This window comes from Mus caroli, unplaced genomic scaffold (genome assembly GCF_978045245.1).
Source record: "Mus caroli unplaced genomic scaffold, Mus_caroli_1 scaffold_12, whole genome shotgun sequence".
NCBI classification, from domain to species: domain Eukaryota; kingdom Metazoa; phylum Chordata; class Mammalia; order Rodentia; family Muridae; genus Mus; species Mus caroli.
The window spans coordinates 61344552-61363695 of NW_028227267.1; the positions used below are offsets into that span (position 1 = coordinate 61344552).

General features: G+C 47.1%; 1 protein-coding gene across 2 annotated transcripts in view; it reads right to left on the reverse strand.

Moving 5' to 3' along the window:
- Positions 1-18386, reverse strand: part of Extl3 (exostosin like glycosyltransferase 3) — a 93272-nt gene extending 74886 nt beyond the window's left edge. The window contains exon 1 of one of the 2 annotated variants that reach the window (XM_021181879.3): positions 18310-18386. The gene's annotated coding sequence lies outside the window, so the exon portion shown is untranslated. The remainder of the gene's footprint in view (positions 1-18309) is intronic. The other variant, XM_021181878.3, reaches the window with a different exon arrangement.
- Positions 18387-19144: the final 758 nt, after the last annotated feature.

Genomic DNA, 19144 nt, shown 5'->3' on the forward strand with positions numbered 1-19144 from the left:
GTTGGTCTCAAACGAAAGTCTGGTCTCAGATTTACTATGTAGCCCAGGCTAGCCTCGAACACATTGTTATCTTCCTGAATCTGCCTCTCAAATACTGGGATTGCAGGCATTTTCTCCAGGCTCAGCCATAGATGGTAAACTTTCTGAAACATGTATTTTAACATAAAGCTATAAAAACTGATTGCTCAAAGCCACGGGCTCCATTTCAGAGAACGAGTATCCATGCCTGCTGTTAGGGCAGCTTCAAACTCCCTGTTAGTCAAGGATGACCTTGAACCCCTGATTCTTCTGTTTCTACCCCAAAAGTTCTGAGATCATAGGTATGTACAACCACCCCTATTTTATGTAATGCTGTGGATGGTGTGTGCTAGGCAGGCAATGTAACCACGCTACATCTCCAGCCCTGGTCACACACTTAAAAAGGTAAACTGCCATGCTTATGCATGTTTTACTAGTATAAAAAAATCTACATTTTAACTGGGGAAATACATATATTGTGTGTACCTTCATAGAAGTATTTGCCAATACTTGTCTGTAGAGTCAGCATTTATAGCACTTGTGAGATAAACTTCTTCAACTCACACTTTCTGTGTTGATGGTTGATATGCAAGGAGCACTCCATTTATGAGGTGGGGCAAAGCCTGCAGGATGGCTATGTAGGAGCGGACCTATGCGGTCATGCAGCATCATGGAAACCAAGACAGCAAAGCAACAATGAGCTCATTTTGCTACTGGGATGCAAGCAAAGTAACCTGAAGTGATGTAATGTTTGCCTACATAGCACATATGAGACGTGCTTAAAAGCCTCTTTGTTCTGAGGCTGACGCTGGGGCAGGTGCTGGCACATGCTGAGGAAAATGAGCCATGGAATAGGCTGAGGCTCCAGGACAGAAGCTGACAAGCAAATAAACAAACCTGCTGATGGCCCAAGTCTAGGGTCTCATCTCAGTGGCCATTCTATGGCACTTGGAGAAGGAATTCAAAATATCTTTGGAGAGGGGGAGGGAGGAGGAGAGGGAGAGGGGGAGGAAGAGAGGGAGGGAGAGGGGGAGGAAGAGAGGGAGGGGGAGGGGAGGAAGATTCTGCTTAACTCTCTCCACATGTGAGACTCCTCTCCTCCGGGCATGACTGGCTGCTCTCCCAAATTACACACTGGAAACAAAAATATTTATTGTGCTCCCGGGGTATGGCATAATTTATGAATGGAGAAAATTCAAGCAGGAAGATCTATATCTTGTCCTTATTTTCCACACATCTGCCCCCAGTTGGGAGGACAATAGCTGCCTGGGAAAAAGTGACAAATCCTTGGGCCGTGTGTGAGAGACAAACACTCATCCTAACAGAAGTGTAGACTGGGATAGCCCTCTGTGGAAGAAACCTGGTCTTAGGGATCAACATTCCAACTGAGAATCACCTTTGACTCCTATCTTGTCACCTGGGAATCTATCCTTAAGCTGCAATATTTAAGGAATACCATATATTTAAATTGGGGCATTGCTCTGAATAATGAGAGTTAGGAATAATTGAAACCCCTTTGACTAGGGGACTGATTAGCTACACAGTACCTCGCACATACAACATAAGACTTAGAAGGCATAAAAATACATGAAGCATCATTCAGTGTGCAGGTATTTTAAAAGTCTCCAAATATAGTATGTGACCAAAAAGCCTCAGCAAGGTGTGGAAATATAGGATGCTTTCATTTATTTTCAAGGAGGGAAAACGAAGAACATAAGCTTTTTGTATGTGTTTAATATTCAAAAGCTATATGAATACACATATCCATAGGCACACTGGTTACTGGAGAGGGTTGATGGGGGTGATGCGGTTTGAATATAGTTTATTCTCTCTAAAACTGAAGCTGAAAGTCAATATCCATTATGAGTTATAAGAGGTAGGACCAGATGATTAGAGCTCTGCCTTCATGAATAGATTAATAAATCCTCCTTATTAATGAGCTAATAGGCTATCTTGAAAATGGGTCTGCGGAACTGGAGGGACAGCTCGGTGCTTAAGAGCAATTACTGCTCTTGAAAAGCACATGAGTTTGTTAGTTCCAGAATCCAGCATCCGACGGTGCACAGCAGCCTTTAACTCCAGATCAGTGAGGACCCAATGCCTCTAGCCTCCGGGGCACCTGAATTCACATGCACACACCATGTGCATAGACATCATTTAGAATAATAAAAAACAAAAACAAAAAAAACTTTTTTTTTAAGAGCTGGGGAGATGGCTCAATGGTTAAGAACACAGAGTGACCTTCCAGAGGTTCTGAGTTCAAATCCCAGCAACCACATGGTGGCTCACAACCATCTGTAATGGGATCTGAAACCCTCTTCTGGTGTGTCTAAAGACAGCTACAGTGTACTCATATGCTTTAATAAATCTTTTTAAAAAAATCAAAAAGAAAAAACATTTTTTTTAAAGAAAGAAAGAGGGTCTCTTTGTTATTTGTTTTTCCAACACAGTGTTTCTCTTTATAGCACTGTTCTGAAACTTTGCTCTGTAGACTAGGCTGGCCTAGAACTCAGAGATCTACCTGCCTCTGCCTCCTGAGTGCTGGGATAAAGACAAGCACTACAGGAAAGAGAATCAACAAAGACCAACGTGTCTTGGTTTCTGCCATGTCTCCATCTCTAGCTTGTGAGCTGTACTGTGCCAGGTAAGGAGGATCCTGTACGACAGATGTGGCCCCTTGACCTGGGATGAGACCTGTCACCAAAACAGACCTCCTGCCTTTATAACTTACCTACTCTGTGATAGGATGGTTAGCACAGAAAACCAGCTCAGACAGAGAGTGAAAATAGGGTAGACAGGCAGAAAGACCCCTGCTGTACGAAGCCCAGAAGACTTCTCACTCAAAGTAGGTAATGCAAGAAGAGACTGAAGAAGCCACCCCTACTGTGGTCTGGTGTCCCTCGGAGGAAGCTGGCTGCTACAGGAGCTGCCGTATGAAGCACGTGCTCTGTGAACAGTCAGGAATATGACAATGACAAGTGGGTTGCTTCCGTACCAAGCCTCTGTGCCACAGCCCTGCCCAGCTGCTAGGCTCCCCTGCAGGTGCCATCTGCCTCAGCCAGGCTACGGAGCAGCGCCTCAAATGATCGCTGCCCCACTCCTGAAGCTTGTGATTGGCTCTCCTCCCCAGTTACCAGAATCCATCCCCCTGCCTCCTCAGCTTGAATCCTTATTAAGTAGGATAGAAAGGAGGCAGGGAGGGTCGATTAAGTAAGTGCTATTAACAGAGGACCCAAGCCTGGGAGGTCAAAGAGACCGGGATGGATGATGGCTGCCAGCCAGACCAAACTTGGAACACTCCTCACAGATACCAAAGAGACATGTGCGCCATGCCAAAGCTGCTGGATCTGGGTTGGAGAATAATGGGTGGTTGCTTTTCTGGGATTTCTTTGATATGCCTTCCAGTTGCTTTTATGAGTATAGATCGTTCTTATAAACCAAAAACGTACAGTGTAAGACAAGAAAACAACAGAGATGGATGCATTAAAGGCAAAGCCACATCAAGATTCTCATGTAGTCTGAAGCCTTTAAAGAAGAAGGCTGGGTGTGGAGCTGCACGCCTTTAATCCCAGCACTAGGGAGGCAGAGGCAAACAGATCTCTGTGAGCTGGAGGCCAGCCTGGTCTACACAGTGAGTCCCACGAGCTGGGGGTGTAGTTTAGTTGGCAGTGTTCTTACCTAGTATGTGTGACGCTCTGGGTTTGATCCCCATTACTTCATAAAACAGGTGTGAGGTACACACCTGTGATTTTAGCACTTGAGAGATGGAGAGGCAAGGTCATCTTCAGCCACACACTGAATCCAAGACAAGCTTGAGTGACTTGAGATCTTATCTCAAGTAGAAAGGGAGGGAGGGAGGGAGGGAGGAAGGAAGGGAGGGAGGAAGGGAGGGAGGGAGGGAGGGAGGGAGGGAGGGAGGAGGGGGAGGGAGGGAGGAGGGGGAGGGAGGGAGGAGAAAGAACAGCCGGGCAGTCAGGCAGTGGTGGTGCACGCCTTTAATCCCAGAACTTGGGGAGACAGAGGCAGGTGGATTTCTGAGTTTGAGGCCAGCCTGGTCTACAAAGTGAGTTCCAGAACAGCCAGGGCTACACAGAGAAACCCTGTCTTGAACCTTCCTCCACACCCCCCAAAAAACAGACAGGCAGCATAAGGGTTGTAGCCCAGTAGTGAACTACCGCCCTAGCACGTATGAGGCTCTGGGCTCAGCTCCCAGCTGACCTGAAGGGCAGAGGAGAACTGTCAGGAGGTCAGGAGGTACAAGTAACTCTAAGACCAGCAGCTCACTTCTCCCCTCCCCCCTCCTCACTGGCTTGAAACTCAATAGCCCTTCAAGCCATCCTCCTCACCCCACTCTGTAAACCCAAGTGATGCTGATGTCATACTCATCTCAACTTAACCACTCTATATTCAAACCATCAACATTTTCCAGCTTCAGCCCTTCACAATTATGTAAAATCAACTAGTATTTAAATTAGTGGGCTGGTTTTGACATGTAAACGCATCAAGTCTCTCGCCCATTTAATGCAAAGTTTTGTACTAATTAATAAAATTAGGTGCAAAACTCAAACCCCTCAGTGCTTGAACAATCCAGCCGACCTAGGCATCTCCAAAGTCTCCATCCTAAATAAAGCCTTCCTGAATCCCACACTCGGAAGCGGCATGGTGGCTAACTCCCTGCCCTGCTATAGTCAGAACTCTGGATTGTAAGGGACAGGAACCCCGGTGATGGAAAGGACACAATGCAAATAAGAGCTGAGCCAAGCCAGGGAACCCAACCCAGACCTGAGCAGGACTTTGTCCTTTGCTTCTGCTTCTCACAGTAAGACACTTTCACAGGACAGGAAACATGGACACCCAAGAGGTCAAGAGTTACCATTTCAGCCCTCGAGCTTTTATTAGTTCTATGTTCAAAAATCCTAAGAGGAATCTTCAGTCAGCTTGGGTCAGTTCAGTGGGCTGTACAAAATGTTGTAGCAGCTGCTGCCAGAATCAAATGGCCAGAGAGAGGGACCAACCAGTACCACAGAAGCAAGTAGAAACTGCTGTGAACGGAACCACCATTTCTCCCCCTGAAGCTCTTATGTGGAGGCCTAACCTCACATAACCTCATACACCTCAGGGTGTATCAGTGTTGAGAGGGAGGGCCTAGTGGGAAGTGTTTGGGACCTGGGAAGGAAGCCCTCAGGAATGGTTGATGCTTTCTGGAGGAGCCCATGAGCTAGCGCTGGCTTAGTGGCCATTAGAGCGGGTAGCAACATGTCCACCACACACTGCCTGTCTTCACACAGGACACTCACCCTTGTGCTTTCTGCCTTGAGTTGAAGAATTCAAAGCTTTCACCATACATTGTTAAATATCCAGTCTTGATGTCCAAGCCCAAGTGTGAACCATAATAAGCCTCTTACCAGCTATCTACCCTGTGGTATCACATTAGAACAGCGGAATGCAGACTAAGGCATACATTATTACACTCCAATAAAAAGGAATGCTATAATGGGACATTTCAGACTTCTTTGGAAGGCACATTTTATGCAGCAAAGCTGAAGAGACATGGGGGGCAGGGGTGTTGGGGGGTAGGGGTCTCCTGGGAGCTGGCACATCCCTCACGGTGGAGCCTCACCCTCCAATCAGAATTGAAATCCCCCCACCTTAGCAAAACCCCAACTGTTATGTGTCACCAGCCACCCAATTGCTCACAGATGGTAAATTATAAATGGCAGCAGGATTACAGGCCTCAGAAAGAACCATCTTTAATGGCAGGTGTTCCTCTGAAGTGAATAGAGTTATTGGATAAAAGGAGAAGGGTTTCCGTGTCCTGACTCATCCTGACGCCACCTGCTCTTTCTCATCCACAAGACCAGCAGCTAATCTATTGCTTCTGCGTCATCAACAACAAGCAACCTTCCCATCAGCCCTGAGCTCTAGCCACTGCTATCCTGGCTGAGGCCCCCTCAGGACCACGCTGGATCATTCTATAGACACTGGAGTGGGGAGATAGATACCCTAGCCCTTGTTAAGCAAGGAAATATTTAAAAGGAATGATTGAGACCTGGGGATGGAGCTCGGTGATACAGTGCTTGCCTGCAAGTGTAGGGACCCTGGATTCAATATCTAGTACCACACAAAAAGACACGGAGGCTGGAGAGAAGGCTCAGTGGGTAAAGTGTTTGTTGTGTAAGTGTGAGGACCAAAGTTTGAATCCACAGCATAATCATGTGGGGATGGTGCAGACAGGGGTCTACAACTAGCTAGATAGACCAGCAAAATCCTAGCATCAACTTTGAGCCTCCATCAGCACAAATACATGCATACATGTATGCCTGTATGCATATTTCCACACATGTGACTATGTATACACATATGAATACCACACACACACACACAAAACCATGGTATTTTAAAAGTAGTAAAACATACTGCACAACTCATCTCTGGGTGATCACGGAAAATCCATCAATTCATCTGAGGTGTTTTGTGTTTAAACAAAAGGCATAATATTTTTAAATTTTTATCTATTTTTATTTTAATGTACATTTGTGTTTGGTCTGTATATATGTCTCTGTGAGGGTTGTCAGGTCTCCTGGAACGTGAGTTACAGATGGTTATGAGCCACCATGTGGGCGCTGGGAATTGAACTCAGGTCCTTTGGAAGAACAGCCAGTGCTCTAAACCTCTGAGCCACCTCTCCAGCCCAAGACATAGTATAGTATTTTATAGACTTATGGAGATAACTTTTGACATAGTATCTCATACCCAAATGTGTAGATAGGAGTGCTTCATATCAGGAGTTTTTCAGGTTTATGAGTGGTGAAACATTCCTAAATGTGAAAATGCTCTGAAACCCAAAACTTTCTGACCGTTGGGGTCAATGCTCCAGTTTTCGATTTTGGCATCTACCTTTGGATTGGGAGTGCTCGGCTTGTGTGTGCTGCTGGTATCAGAGGTCCTGTGCTAACCTTCCAAAAGTCAAACAAATTTGAGAGGACAGAGGAGGTTGGAAAGCCCTCTGCAGCATAATTTTCTTTCTCTCCCAAAGATTTGCCTTTTTTTTTCCCTGTAATCCTAAAAAGTTAGTGCACTCAGTGGGTCTCGGCTCCTCCTGCTAAGCAGCGCCGCTGCACTACCTGACACAGAAGGCAGAGAGTCGTCCTCTCTTGGGAGTGGGTACAGCCAACACTTACTACATTTCTATCACTTCCCAATACAGCCCATCAAATGATGACACTATCAAGAGATGAGCCCTTCGATGAAGTCACCATTCCCAAGGAGCCAATCACTACCCCAGAGTGTACCTGTAAATATGGCTACTTGGGAATCAAGCCTTCAACACATGAGCATGGGTAGGGGAGCGGGGGCAGGGGTGGGGGGGGAGAGGATATTCCAGATCGAAACCATGAAAACTACTGAATTGTGGTATGAGAAAGGAGACAGGGCTCCAAGCGATGGAGAATTTTAAACTGTATCAGTATCTGATGGTCCTGAAATGGTCCCAAATATGCAGATGCGTGAGCATGGAACTAAAGAGATGTGACGACATTGATGACACAGGCACTCATCTGTAACCCTCACACACAGGAGGCTGAGGCAGCAAGTCGGCTAGCCCTCACCACATATACACACTCAAACAAGCAGCAAGCCCTCAATAGCATCTCACTCACTGAGAATTATTTTATATTAATTTTTTTAAAGACAAGGTCTCCCCTGTGTAGTCCTGGTTGGCCTGAACTCACTATGACTAACCATGTAGACCAGGCTGGGCTTGAATTCAGAGATCTGCTGACCTCTGCCTCTTGAGTGCTGGGATTATAGGTATGCAGCTCCACACCCAACTAACTTTTCTTTTTTTTATATGTCCTCAGATCGAACTTGATCCCGGTAACCTGATCTCTCTGTGAACTCTGCCTCAGCCTCCTGTGTGTGAGGGTTACAGATGTGAACAGTCGCATCTGGTGGAAGACAATTGATGAGTCAGTCTCCAATACTATCTCTCTGTTTATAACTGCACACTGGATGATCTAAACCATTAGATCCTAATATAGTGTAAAGTATTCCACAGACCGAAGCCCTCTCTCTCCTTTCTCATACAATGAATGCTCCCAAGACAATTTTTATTTTATTTGTTTACCTTATTCAAGGACCCTCAGAGAGCAAATTTAGTGCTAAAATTAAATATTTGTCTCCTCCCTAGACAAGTAAAATTTGTAAGACTATCTCAGAAAAAGAAACAACCCCACCCACACACCCCCACCCCCACCCACACCCACACCCACACAACATGGGCCTGCAGAGATGTCTCCTCAGGTAAGCACTTGTTGCTCTTACAGAGGACCAGGGTTTATCTCCCAGCACCCACAAGGCAGCTCACTGCCACCTCTAACTCCAGTTCCGAGAGATCCAACGCCCTCTTCTGGCTTCCACCAGCACTGCATGCGTGTGGTACACAGACAACCATAAAGGTGAAAAAAAATACCCAAACACATTTTTTAAAGCATTTTTTGGAAACAATGCGAATTCTCTTTATGTTCTGCTTAGTTTTACTGGGAACCTTAAAGCGCTCTAAAAGAATTAACTAGAGTAGAGAAAGGGATGTGAATAAACATTTCTCCAAGAAGGTGCCTAAGTGACCCATAAGCTCACAAAAGATGCTTAGTGTCACTAATCAGCAGGGAAATGCAAGCTGGAATCGTGAGACGAGTGACACATCACACCCACAACCGCGGCTGGATTGAAAGAAAGACCGAGCCGGGCGTGGTGGCGCACGCCTTTAATCCCAGCGCTCGGGAGGCAGAGGCAGGCGGATTTCTGAGTTCGAGGCCAGCCTGGTCTACAAAGTGAGTGCCAGGACAGCCAGGGCTACACAGAGAAACCCTGTCTCAAAAAACCAAAAAAAAAAAAAAAAAGAAAAAGAAAAAAAAAGAAAGAAAGACCGAGGAGAAACTGGAAGCCTTGACCCTTTGGACACTGGCAATGGGATATAAAGTGGTTTGGCCACTACAGAAAACAGCTTGGCAGCCCCCTCCCCCACCCCGAAGAAGTTAGCATGGGACACCACATGACCCAGCAGTTCCGTTCCTGAGGAAAGAGCCAAAAGAATGGCACGTGAACAGATATGACCAACCGTGAGGTGAACGGATGCTGTGTACAACAGCATCGTGCTCGCTGTGAAGAGTGACTAATGCCTACAGGCATGGAACGTCACCACGTCACACGGAGCATGTGAAAAATAAAAACTTACATTTTAATTAGAAAGAAACTGTAGCACAGGATAATATACATATGGCTGGTAATAGAGGAAACATTTTAAAATGAGACATGAGAGCACAAATTGTAAATACGTGATTATGAAATAATTGACATCATCAAACTTGAACTCATCTATTCAATCCAAATTAGCTATAAACTGAACATGATTAAAATACACTGTAAACTATATGAATTGTCAAAGAATAAAATATTTTAACAAGTAAATTATAAAATGAAGGGGCTGGAGAGATGGCTCAGTGATTAAGGGCACTGACTGCTCTTCCAGAGGTCCTGAGTTCAACTCCCAGCAACCACATGGTGGCTCACAACCATCCATAATGAGATCTGATGCCCTCTGGTGTGTCTGAAGACAGCTATAGTGTACTTATGTATAATAAATAAATAAATAAATCTTTTAAAAAATATATAAAATGAAACAATGAGCATGAAGCTCGGTGTGGCAACTCACTGCTGGTGGTGGTGGTGGTGGTTTTGGTCTTTGAGACAGGGTTTCTCTGTGTAGACCTGGCTGTCCAGGTACTTGCTCAGTAGAGCAGGCTGGTGTCAAACTCAAGAGATTCGCCTGCCTCTGCCTCCTGAGTGCTGGGACTAAAGTCATGTGCCAACACTACCCTGCAACTCACAACTTTAACCCCCACCACTGAAGTTAAGAGAGGTTTGAGAAGGATCACAAGTTCAAGGCCGGCAGAGGACACATAGGGAGTTCTATGCCAGCACAAGGCTCCTTCTCAACTGAAGAAATGGCTCAGCAGTGAAAAGCATATATTGCTCTGCCAAAGGACCCAGGCTTGAGTCCCAGTATGCACATGGTGGCCTACAACCATCTGTCACTCCAGTTCTGGAGTATCGGGTGCACACTCCTGTCCTCCAGAGGCACCAGGCACACATGTGCGTCACATGCAGACAAAACACCTACGCACATAATAAAATAAATATCGAGACGCTGGAATACAGGAGGCATCAACTGTTTCCATCAAGGGATGCCCCTGACCATCTCCCCATGCCCACGCTGTGAGCTCTCCAGCTACAGCATGGCTTCTCCTCTTGCCACCAGAAGACCTCTTTTCTACAGACTGAGGAGGCAGCTACAATGCCCCCTGGGTATAAAGACTCACTCCAAGCAGAGCTGTCCCAGGTCCCTCCTCCCTCCGCTCCCACAGAGATAATGAAGGATTCTTGTATCCAATGAAGAGCTCTCCAACATCTTTCCTCCACTGCACCTACCACACGGCAAGAATGTCAAGGAGCCAGAAATGACAGTGACAACTTTACAGGGGATGGGGCCGAGGGGATCTCCAAAGCAAGGCTCACCAAGGGAAGGGGGTGGGGAGGAGGCAGAGTGTTAGGCCTAAACGTTCCTAGCCCTTTAAAGTCAACTGAGGCATGATTTAAGTGTGGTACTAAGTTGGAAAGAGTCCCCTCTCCCCAGCCCTGTTTCTATCCCTTTTCCTCTCTACTCCTCCATCTCTCTCCATCTCTTTGCCTCTCTTCCTTTCTCTTCCCCACTTCTCCCTCTTGACCTCTTGAGTGTGTGTGCAAGGGTGGATGCGTGAGTGCAGGTGTATCTGTCTCCACGCTCGTGCTGTGTGTGCATGTGTGTGTGTGTGTGTGTGTGTGTGTGTATGTGTGCACATCGGTTGGTTGGTTGGTTGGTTGGTTGGTTGGTTGGTTGGTTGGTTTGAATGAGCACTGTCTCCCATACTCTCTAGCCTTTGTACACTTGGTCCCCAGCTGGTGACATTGCTTGGGGAGGTTTAGGAGGTTCTAACTTGGTACAGGAAGTAACGCTGCTTGAGGTGGGCTTTGAGGTAAAAAGCCCCCAAGCCATTTCTACTTCATTCTCTCTGCTTTGTGCTTACATTTGAAGATTTAAGCCCTTGGCTCCCTGCCCCTACTGCCATGCCTGTCACTTGATGTCACGGTTCCCTGTCATATCCCTCTGGAACTTTAAGCCCCAAATAAACTCTCCTATAAATCGCTTTGATCATGGTGCTTTGTCACAACAGAAAAGTAATAAATACTGTGTGTGTGTGTGTCTGAGAGAGAGAGAGAGAGAGATAGAGAGAGAGAGAGAGAGAGAGAGAGAGAGAGAGAGAGATTTCATATTGCATCCAAGTCCTCATATGTGTCAGACAAGCACTGAGATCCACGCCCCAGCTCTCTTTTCCCTTTTCATTCTCTGTAGACCAGGCTGGCCTCAAACTCACAGATAACAGCCTGCCTCTGCCTTCTGAGTGCTGGGATTAAAGGCCCGTGCCACCACTGCCTGGCTTCTTCTCACATTTGAAGACAAGGTGCGATCCTCCTGCCTTAACCTCTGGAGCAGTTGGGCTGACCAAGGCCTGCAGTACCAGGCCTGGCCAGAGGTAGAGTCTCTGAAGTGGAGGCACGTATATGTAACAGGGCACAGAGGCTCTCCCAGGGGAAGCTGCCTCTGATCCAAGAGCTCAAAGGACCAGTAGCAGTTTGTCAGTAGCATGGGTTGGGGGCAGGTCGCCATCTTCCTATAATGGGAGTTTGCTTATGAGAACAGTGGGATTTGGTGAGCATTTTTCAAAAATGTTCCTGACCACAATGTGAGGCATAGACGGGATAGGTGTCCAGACAGAGTGAGAAACCACTAGGAATCAGTGGCAGGAATCCAATGAAAGCCCAGGGGCCGAGTGGGTACAACAGGCTGGAGATGGAGGAGCTGGCCCAGGCAAGATGAGGACGCAGCTGAGAGACAAAGGCCTCTGGAGCAACCTCAAGACTTCCAGCACTGGCGTCAGCTCATGTTCTTGGCTGAGGCCATTTGAGTGGCTGGTTGTTTAGTCCTCCAATCTGTCACTTGAAACTAGAGAGTTCCAGGAAGAGGGGATCAACTAGAGTGGGGAGCCCAGGGAAGATGCCACAGAAAGAGGGGCCTAAGGGTAAGAACTGTGTGAGGCTAAGGAGTGAAAACACTAGGAATCAGCGGCAGGAATCCTGAACACAGCAACTGCAGGGAAGCCTGAGCCAACAGCCTCTGGCCCCTGAGAGATGCTCGACCATGGGCTGAGCTGCAAGGGCAGCACTGGTGACCTCTGTGAAGACGACTTCAGTGGTGAGGTGGGAACAAAGCAAGAAGAGGAGTGATGCGGGGTGGGAGGGAGCCAGTGAGCACAGGCAAGTCTAAAACCAAAGCTGTTGTGTGGAGAGGAGGGTGGCTGGGAAAGGTGGTTTGGATGGTGAGATGGGAGTGCGGACAAAGGCTAATGAGACAGATGTGGAGGTTAGAGGACAAGGCTAGGACACAAGTGACCTGGTAACACACACCTGTAAGCCCCTCCCTCAGGAAATGGAGGCAAGAGGATTTAGTTTAAAGATCCTACTTTCAGAGGAGAACAGAAACAAAAACAATACCATTGTTCCAATTCAAGGGCTAGGCACCCCAAGCTAAAAGGAACAGGAAAAGAAGAGGGTACATGGGGGCTGGAGAGATAGCTCAGAGGTTAACAGCACTGGCTGTTCTACCAGAGGTCCTGAGTTCAATTCCCAGCAACCACATGGTGGCTGTAATGAGATCTGCTGTCCTCTTCTGGCCTGCAGGCATACACGCAGACAGAATGTTGTATACATAATACATAATAAAGAAAAAAAGGGGGGGGAGGAGGAGGGCACTCGTGAAGTTAATCAATGGGTTTGACAGCCTTGATGTAGTAAAGGGAGCAAGGGTCCTTTAATGACCTGCTATAAACTGACAAGCTGATGGAGATGAGCTATTGGAAGGCATTAAAAAAATCACATGGCAGGGTAGCTGGTGAGAGCCACTGGACAGCCTGGCTATGGTGGCTCAGGTCACAAAGCTGATGCAGAAACACTGCTGCACAAGGACAGCTTGAGCTGCTTAGCAAGTTCCAGACCAGCCTGGCAAAGAGGGAAAGAAAGCAAAGGCAGTAGGTGAAAGGGAAACGATGCATCTATATATGTTAGGTGCTGGGAAGATGGCTCAGGCAGGAAGGTGCTTGCCTTGCAAGCATAAGGACCCGAGTTCAATCCCCAGAACCTGTATAAAAAAGCCAAGGGTTGTGGCAAGTGCATGTCCTTCCGCACATTAGGAAGGTGGGAACAAAGGGATTCTTGGGGTGCTCTAGTAGAAAGAGGAGACCCCCCAGGCTACTGAGAAACCCTGTCTGTCTCTCCTCTGTCTCTCTCTGTGTCTCTGTCTCTCTGTTCCTCTCTCTGTCTTTCTCTTTGTCTCTCTCTCTCTCTCTCTGACTCTCTCTCTGTCCTCTCTCTCTCTCTCTGTCTCTCCCCCCCCCCCCGTCCCTCCCTCCCTCCTTCTCCCTATAAGGTCACAACTCTCTTAAGAGCACACTGAATACTTGGCCAGAGCAGACAGCAGGCGATGCTAGATAAGGCCCTTTCCTTTGAGGACCCAAAGATTCAGGTGAGGAGATGAGAGCTCATGTGAGACACTACAGTGGAGACAGCTACCAACCGTGACTGCCTGCACTTTTCAAATGCTGTCTTTGTTTTTGGACTATGTTGCTCCACCCATCACGAAATAGCCACAAGAATACCTGAATCACAAGAAGACTTGATTCAAATACTGTCTGGTTTTTGTCTGTCTGTAGCCCAGGGATCCATCCTCAGAGTGACTACCAGAGGTTCTCAAGTCCCTCTGCCCACCTCCATCATCACCCTCACAGCCCATTCTCTGAACCCTTGGGGACTACACACTCCAACCACTTCCGAACCACAGCAAGTAGGAGGCAGACGTGGAACAGCAAAAGCAATCTTTTTTTTTTTTTTTTCTTTTTTTGAGACAGGGTTTCTCTAACATAGTTCTGGAGCTCGCTATGTAGACCAGGCTGGCCTCACACTCTGAGCTGCTTCTGCCTCCTAGGTGCAGGAATTAAAAGCATGGATTCCAAGCCCCATCTCTGAATGTGCTCTAAGCCATCTCTCCAGCGTCACATCTTCGATGATGTTCTTACCGTTTCCCTCCCTTCTGGTTTTTGTCTGTTTTTGCTGTTGTTTTAGGACGGGGTCTCTCGTGAACCTCAGGTTGATCTTGAGTTTATTTTATAGCTGAGGCTGGCCTGGAACTTTGGTCCTCTACATCTACCACCCAAGTGCTGGGATTACAAGCAGGCGCCACTATGCCTGGCTGCATTTCACCACCTCGATACCCAGAACCAGCAGCCAAACGCATACGATTCTAACCACACAGTCTCCATTATCAGTTGTATGTTTATAACTTGCTGCCACAAGGCTAACAAGATGACAGACCTGGTTAGCTTCCTGCTTGGACGGGTGGAGCAGCTTCATCAGCTCAGAGTCTTTGTTGGTACCAAGCACTAGTCTGGCCATCGAGGATGGATTTTGGTTTCACATACTCACTGTGCCTGGGCTTGTGCAGTGACCCTGGGCCAATGACTTGGTAACCCTGGGCTAGCCTCTTCTCATCTATAAGTAGAGCAGGCTAAAGAGCACTAGCTATATCTCTGGCTGTCTTACAGTCTTGGTCTCTGGTGACCTGTCAAAGAATCTAGCTAGTATTCTTTTCTTGGGCTGGATTGTATAAAATACCTTTTACCTTCCCCCCCCCCCCCCCGCAGAATTGCATTTTTGATCTTACCTTATCTCAAATTTGACACAAGCACCTAGACAATATGATGGCTAATGAGACTTTTTCTGTATATGATAAAATATATAAAGACATACAATGTACTATATTAGCCATTAATTTTTTTTTGAGATAAGGTTTCACTAAGTTGCCTTTGGCTGGCCTGTAACTCTGTGCAGTCCAGGCTAGTCTTGAATTCACAGACATCCACCTATTTGTTTTCCCAGTGCTCAGATTCAAGGTATGCATGTGTCTTAGGGTTTCCATTGCTGTGAAGAGACATGACCACACCACGGCAACTCTTATAAAGGAAAATATTTAACTGGGGCTGTGTGATTATGTATGCTCAGCCCAGGGAGTGGTACTATTAGAAGGTGTGGTCCTGTTGGAGTAGGTGTGTCACTGTGGGAGTGGGCTTTTAAGACCCTCATCCTAGCTGCTTGGAAGCCAGTATTCTGCTAGCAGCCTTCAGATGAAGATGCAGAACTCTCAGATCCTCCTGTACCATGCCTGCCTGGATTCTGCCATGTTCCCACCTTGATGATAATGGACTGAACCTCTGAACCTGTAAGCCAGCCCCAATTAAATGTTGTCCTTTATAAGACTTGCCTTGGTCATGGTGTCTGTTCACAGCAGTAAAACCCTAACTAAGACAGGCTGATTTACAGTGTCAGAGGTTCAGTCCCTATCATCATGGTGGGAAGCACGGCAGCTCGCAGGCACACTTAGTGCTTGAGGAGACAAGAGTTCTACATCTTGATTGGAAGGCAACCAGGAAGAGACTATCTTCTATAGGCAGCCAGGAGGAGGATCTCCACCCACACTGGGTGGAGCCTGAGCATAGGAAGTCCCAAAGCCCACCCCCACAGTGACACACTTCCTCCAGTAAGGCCATACCTACTCTAACAAGGCCACACCTCCTAATAGTATCGCTTCCTATGGGCCAGGCATATTAAAATCATCACAGCATGGATACTTAGTTCTATTTCTGGGCTTCTTCATGGCCGGAGGTTGGCAGGAAGAGATTCTTCATGTTGATAGGAAACAGAGAAAAAGAGATTAACCACATACTCGTATGTGGTAAACATGTGTTCGGAGGAGTATGCTTTAAGAATGAGGCCAGAGGAAAATGCTGGGTGCCCTGTTCTGTCACTATTCCTCAAGACATAGGCTCTCTCACTGAACCTAGAACTAGGTTGGTAACCAGCAAGCTCCACCAATCCTCTCTCTGAGTGCTTGCCTCCCAAGCACTGGGTTACAGTCACACACAGCTTTTTTGAACTCAGATCGTCACACTTACCGGTGAGCCATCTCCCCAGCCCTGAGATTAACCAATTTAAGGATGCAGCTCTACCACACTGGTATGTTCACTGTGCTGTATAACATCACATGTTTTTCTAGAACTTCATCTCCTCAAATCCTTATCCATTCGACACTAACTCTGTATTTCTTCTGCCACAACTCCTGGCAATCAGCATTCTGTCTTCTATTTCCATCAACCTATTTACTCTAAGGACCTTGTTCAAGTAGAGACATACATAATTTATCCTTTGGAATTGGCTCACATCACGAAGCATGGTATCTATCTTACTCTTCATCTGTCTGGGTTCTCGAATTTCCTTCCTTGCCCACTGTGATTTTGTTATAGCTTGACCCCGCTTACCAGGCACCCTTAATACTTATGTCTGGTGTCAGCTTTTACAGACGTAAAGCCCTGGCACTGTGGCCTGGCCCATCCCCATGGCAAATATATGCTGCAGTACCACACTGTCTGGGTTGATTTACCTTCCTAGGTTAGCTCCAGATGCTGAAGTTTAAATTATCTTTGCATTTCCAGCCCCAGCACCATAGGATGTCTACCGAACGGGAGCCATGTATGGATAACTAGGGTGGTGTTCTGTCTTTACAAAACAGGCTGGAACAATCCCCGAGTAATGAAGTCACTCAGAATAACCATTAAGGTAGGTTCCTGCTTTACAAAGATTTAGAACCCAAACAGTTAGTCAACTCCTCTCCTTGAGCAGAGGTAATTCAGTAACCATTTAGAAGCATTGGGGGCAGGGGAGGCTGGGCACGGTGACACCCACACTTTTAACCCAGCACTTGGGAGGCAGAGGCAGGTGGATCTCTGTGAGTTTGAGGCCAGGCTGTCTATATAGTGAGTTTCTGGAAAGTCAGGACTACATAGAGAGACACTCTCTCAAAAGAAGAAATGAATACTTTAAAAAAAAAGACTTTTTTTGTTGTTGTTTTGATTATCAAGTCAAGAATTCTAGCAACCAAGAAAAGGAATGTGTGTTAATTATTTACATTTTAGGTTTGGAAGACACAATGAAGATGGTTTTCATATTTCAGCCTGCTTGGTGGCAGAAACGTCTGAGAATCAAGCTTGCCTGATTTACCACCCACAGCCTCCCACCAAGAGACTCATTTGCTGGTTAGGATTGTGTTCACCTGGATTATCACCTTTTTGCTATAGTTTTTCTAATTATAAACATTACTAAGGAATAAGAAATTTCTTAGAGTTTAAGTAAAAGCAAATCAATTGGCTTATGAAAATGGATGTGTAACAGGATAAAACAAGCCTTTCAAATACAATTTATGGAGCTGGAGGGATGGGTTGGAGGTTAAGAGCACATTATATTCTCAGAGAGGATGGGAGTTCTAGAAGTTCCTAGCATACCCACGGTAACTCACTACCATCCCTAACTGTAGGGATCCGATTCCCTCTGCTGGCCTTCAGGCACACACACAGTGAATATACATACATACACGCAGGCTCAAACACTCATACACAAGGAAAAAACTAAAACATGATTGGACACATGGGTCTGAGGAAGAACCTTAATGGGCATTCCGACCTGAAGCCTCCAGGTTGTGACATTCCCAAGGAAACAGAAAATAAGAAAGGAGACTTAAAGGACTAAGTCCAAGAGAAGCAGAAATAGGCTGAGGGGGCAGACACACTCAAGTCCAAACCGCCAGGCATTTCAGTGCTTCCTAGTTACCGAACCGTACTTTTTGCAAAGTTCTATGAACTCGCAAACTAAGACACTCCAATCAATGAGGAGCTGGGCCCCCCAGGGGCCATCCTGAGTGGCATTCAGGGTTTCTGGGACATCAGGGCCTCAGCGGCTCAGCTCAAGGGACAGCACCTTCTGAGAGGAGTGGCAGCTGCCACTCATCCCTGCCCGCAGTGCGCGCCCTCGAATCCATGGTTCTAATTTCCCACCAGCCACCTGCGCCCGAGAGTCACATCCATTCCCACGAGAGGGACAGCTTGGAGCTGAACAAAACACCACAATGGATCCCAGACGCCCCGAGTAGGTGTCCTGAGACTTTGGAAATGCAAAGCTTTTCTACAGATCCCGCAGTCACGCCCGCACCACTCTAGAACATCCCGCCCTCAAGGGACGAGCCTCCAGAGCCCCTACCTTGCCACAGCACCAGGAGCCGAGGTCTGCAACAACCGCTGACCTCCACGTTAGCAGAATACTTGGTCCGGCCCCGCCCCCGACGGCAGACCACGCCCCTCCATGCCTTTATCAGTTAGGCCCCGCCCCGAAGCTCAGGTCCCGCCCCCAAAGCCAAGTCCCACCCCGCAAACTCGCCCAAACCCTCAATAGACCACGCCCCATATATATAGGCCCCGCCCAAACATTCAGGTCGCACCCTTGATGGGATGCCCCGCCCCACCGTTTGAGGTTCTGCCGCACAGGCGCAGCAGCAACTCTGACTGGCCCGCCTAGCTTGCTTGAAGCCCGGTGCATTGTGGGACACTCAGGCCAATGTCGGGCCTGTGCTGACCCCTGGCGGGCGCTTCTGTAACAGCAGCCAGAGTGTGCGGGCTCGGACCCTGGGGACCTGGGCTGGTTGCCAGTTGTTCATTAAAATATCTAAATAAAACGGAAACCACTAAATCAACTGGAGCCCCTTCCCTCCGAGTAACACAAACGAAAACTAAAACACCGACGGCAATAGAAAATCTACTGAAACCAGGGAAAAACAATTGAAAGCGAGAAATGATGTCAAGATGACAAAGACAGATCAGCAGAGTCCTAGACACTTATGGAATGCTATTGCAGTGGGGCACAAAAAATTAAAAGCGCCCAGGATAGCCATTTAATATTCCTTACATTTCTCTTTCTTTTCCTTCCTTCCTTTCTTTTTACTGGCTTTTTGAAACGGGTCTTTATGTACCCTAAGCCAGTCTTGAACTACCTCTGCCTCAGTCTCTCAAAGCCCTGGGATTCCAGGAGCATAGCGCCA